Genomic DNA, 4553 nt, shown 5'->3' with positions numbered 1-4553 from the left:
CCTATGAGTCTGTTTTAGCAAGTCTAACTCGAGGAGAATTCCAATTAGGGTGTCCTCACTAAAGATGTCTCTGTTATCGATAACTTTGGAGACCACCTACATCACCAATTAGTAGATCTTGAGGTGCATGAAATTCTTTTAATGAATTGATATGTACATGCTCTTGGAGGCTGTGGGGTGTGTGGGGATTTATGCCTCTGTGCTCGTGCCGCTTTCCTCTGTTTCTTCCAATGACATTTCTTGTTGTGTCTGTCTGCGGTAATGATGATCATCCAGCTAATTTTCAGAGGATCACATTGACACTAACCTTTGGCTCACCCATCTGTTCCTTAGTTTATTGTTTCAAATGTCTCCTTTCTGACTCATTGTTAAACTGGAATAGAAGCAAATTCCTCCAAGCACAGCAGGGCTCTGCTGGGCCATTTCTGATTGCAGAAGGCTGCTTACTAGAGTCCTCTGATTAGTTGCTCTTGTCATTGAGGATTTCTCACCACTGAACATCTTACTGGATGTTGATGGCAAATACAACATCTGTAGGTGATAGAAGGCTTTCCTCTCAAAATAACAAAGGAACACAGCTCATCTCCCATCTTCTGACATGGTTTCCAAGCTCCCTTTGGGTCTCTTCTCTCCAGGAAATTAATAGCACCTAGGTTGTTAAGCTTAGAACAAACACACAAAACTAAAGGTTAGGATGGTTACACCCTTTGGGTTTCTGTAGTGACATAATAAATAGCAGAGTTACAGGTAGATTGGTACTATTGCAAAAATTCACAGGCATATCAAACATCAGAATATTTTCATTCATTCATTCATTCATTCATTCATAATCCCATATATACTGATTTGTAAAACATTTAACAGTGCCAGAGTTGTACAAACAGAAAAAGCTACTAAATCTAGTGTATATTATGAATTCAATGTTTTCTGAATTAGCATTTCCCCACTTTCTTTTTTTGATGGGAAAAGTAAAGAATGTTTCATTTTTAAATGAATGAATGCTTCATTTCATTCTAATTTACTCCTGATTTTGTCTGACACATTTTTTTTAAATAGAAAATATTCAGTTTTTATCTTTTCCAACTACAAAAAACAAATATACAGATATACAAAACAAAGCAAAAGCCCAAAATTCAGAATATAAGAATGTTATAATTACACCAAGCTAGATTTGTTGCTTTGGGAAATTTTGTCCTCCAGATTGCCTTGCTTTCAGTGCACTCTAATAAAATGTATTTTATGTAATTTAAAACATATGTTTTGAAGCGTGTTCTGCAGCAACTGAAGAAAAATGTGAACAACTGAGCCATTAAAACTGCAGTACATTTTGCATACCTTAAATGCAGATACTAGGAATTATTTTGCATCCCAATAATCTTACTCTTTTAAATTAACCTGGAGTGTCAGGCTAAAACACTGGGCCTGAGTGACAGTTAAATGAAGGATCTTTACTCTCCAGTCCAGCAAGCTACACTGAAAAACAAGGGAGGGGGCAGGGAGGCAACGAAATTGTCAAGTAGATGAATACCGCCCCTTAATATCAGCAGTAATGGAGAAACTGTTTGCCATCATGCAAATCTGTGCTTAGTGAGCAAAAAACATCCTCCAAAGTTTTCCATCAATGTCAGTTGCATACCAACATGGTTTAAAACTACTAGCCTAATGTATTATAAAAGCATCATACATTTATTTTCCATTTTATTTTCTATTTAGCAGAATATTTTCGTGACTAAATTTGATGGATGTGTATGTGCTTTCTTATGAGAATATACAGTATTTAAAGTAAAATAATATTTTATTTTCAGACTATTTGATATATATTTTGGTATGTCACAGTCAATGCTATGGAGAAAAAAAAGAGGTAAACCCATATTTCACTGTAAAGAACAGATGTACTTTAGCTGACTATTTGCAAGTATAATAGGAAGCTGTGAGTTTGGGACTTGAAAAATGGTTATGTTACTTACAGGAAACAGATCAAAACTGAGAGACAGCTGGAAATTGCAGTAGATGAGACACTGGAAGAATCCAGGAACCTCCTGCCAAAATCAGATACAGAAGTATTAGGTCCAAATGGATTTAGTTTCATCTACACAACTACCTACATATGCATGTGTTATACATCTCTTTGAATTACATTTATATTACCTGTACATTTGCAAAGCAGGGGTTTCTTTTGTTTTTTTTTTACCCCTGTAAAGACATTACCTAATTCAAATCTTGTCCCTATCTGAGATTACATATGTATTCTGAAAAACCTGAACATCTGAAAATGTCTATGTTTAAGAGGAATCACTACAAAAATCCTTTCAGAGCTCTGTCGTTCTACTTGTTGAGCATACTAGCATTGATATGTTTCCAGAAACACTTGCAAGATTCATGCCATTTTAACCTGGGGATGGGTCTGAACACTAACTCTTTGCTTTTTATGCCTAAGCTATTTTGAAAGTTGTTTTAATTCTACCTTTTTATTGACCAATAATATTTAACTGTCTATTTTTTTTCTCACTTATTTCCCTGAAATTCCTCAACAATGTGAATCAAAATCAAAATATTCACCCAAAATACTTGTAGCTTTCACAGTTCAAATAACATGGGGGTGAAATTGGACTCCCAGGAATTAGAGTTACAGTAATAAAATATATCATGGAATGTATACTACTAACATGAGCAGGGAGAATGCTTACCTTGCTAAAGATATCCCAATGGATATTTTTATGTATTTTTACAGGATATCTGCTGGTCCAAAGTCCCTTTGCAGAATTTGTCCTACAAACTGAGAACAAATGTGAGTCTTTTAAATTGTTTGCCTTCCTTTTTTGTCCATATTCATTGCATTTATTTTGTGAATTGCTTGTTTTTTACTGTCTCTTGACATCATACCACCTCCAGAACTGCAGCTTGATTCTAGAAGTGAAGCAACTCAGGATATCCTTAAATCAAATTCTATAATAAGAGAACAATGAGGCACATGAGACCATGGCATGTAGCTTTTAAAGGGCATTTTATTTTTCAGTGTAAGAACCTGCTGAGAATCTATGTATGGAAAGCACCTGGCTTATTTTCTCTCTGAAACAGATATTTCAGCTGTGGGAAAAAAAAAAAAAAAAAAAAAAAAAAAAAAAAAAAAAAAAAAAAAAAAAAAAAAAAAGCTGGAGAACCTGTGGTGCTGTAAATATTTAGTGTCATTCAGATTAGAGTGTCCAACGACATAACAAATAGGTGACCCAAGGAAATTAAGCAGTGCCAGAAAAGCTCCAGGGAATGTTTAGATGATGTCAGAACATTCTGTTACATTATAATCCTGGTGTTCTGATCAAAAGAGTAAGAAGAGTAATTTTGGTGACCAAATTTAGTGAGTAAATTCCTTCTTCTCTATCAGAAAAACTTCCTTCCATCTATCCCTTCTCTGTCTTCCTCACATCCCAAAACTAAGATCTCTGAAAATTTCAGCTCCATTTCTTAATGGCAAAAGTTTTGATTTTTTTTAAAAAAATCAGGATCTGATAGAATGCAGCACAATTGTACATGAAAAGATAAACAGAGAAAAGCTATTACCATGAACAAAGAATTCTGTTTCACTTGATCAATTACTTAGTAATTATTAACAGTTTCATTGTTTGCCTTTCTATTACATAGAGTTTTGAGGCAAAGAACTCAAACCTGACAAACAAAGTGCTCTATAAACATTAATGAAGTCTTGGAAGAAGCTTTGAGCCAGGTAATTATTATTAGGTTAGTTCTACAAGTGGGTAGCCTGAATTACAGGAATTAAATTACTTGTGTGTCAAAGAAGTATTCAGTGGTAGAGCTTAGAAGTCATGTATTCCAGCTTCCCCTTCTTTTATTAGACAATGCTCTGTCACTTAGGATCAGCAGTTTTTGAGAATTTGGGCTTTTAAACACCAACATATACATTGTTCCTTGTAAAAAAATGAAATTATTAATATTTATATCAAGGCAGACAAGTCCTTGACCTAAAAGGAGGGAGTTACATAGTGATGTGGTTGAAGGCAGCAGAAGTGAAATGGGAAAGAAACACACAGGTGTTATTAGGAGAGGAAAAGGAGAGAAAAGAAAAATTAACCCTCTGATTCCCGCTGGTAAATCTGCTATCCCATCTTCTGTACAGGGATCAAATGATGCAAAGGTCTGATAAATCCTCAGAAGTAAAGCAGTTATTTCAGCTGATGTCTCCAGATGTTTTCTTATTATGTGCCTCTTCAAAAATGACTGAGAAATTACTAAAAAATAAGCTCCAGGAAAAATGTAATGTTTTATTCCTAATATTTTCTATTTTTCTGTACTGAAAAAAAACAGTATAGGAAGTAACAGTAATGATAGAGATGTGTAGAAATAGTAAGAAAAGTACAGGAACAGCAGAGAAGCACTTGCAGTGGACAGTCTTCTTGTAGCAGGGCATCAAGGTCAATCCTTACCAACTACCCCACTGGAATACGCAAAACTCATTCTCACTAAGCTATTGATCTTCTGAAATGTTAGACACCTTTTTGGAAAATGTACTAGAGATTGTGGGAAACAGCGTTATAAAG

At 34.8% G+C, this 4553-nt stretch overlaps 1 long non-coding RNA gene across 1 annotated transcript; it reads right to left on the bottom strand.

The window, feature by feature from the left end:
• Positions 1–405: 405 nt before the first annotated feature.
• LOC136287795 (uncharacterized) lies at positions 406–2774 on the bottom strand. The gene is made up of 3 exons (XR_010720340.1): positions 2688–2774; positions 1968–2039; positions 406–662 (listed from the first exon to the last, which is right to left on the bottom strand). It is a non-coding gene; the product is annotated as an uncharacterized lncRNA (long non-coding RNA).
• Positions 2775–4553: the final 1779 nt, after the last annotated feature.

This window comes from Chamaea fasciata, unplaced genomic scaffold (genome assembly GCF_029207755.1).
Source record: "Chamaea fasciata isolate MVZ Bird 193981 ecotype frontalis unplaced genomic scaffold, bChaFas1.0.hap1 SCAF_3, whole genome shotgun sequence".
NCBI lineage: Eukaryota > Metazoa > Chordata > Aves > Passeriformes > Sylviidae > Chamaea > Chamaea fasciata.
This window is presented reverse-complemented; position numbering and strand designations above follow the sequence as displayed.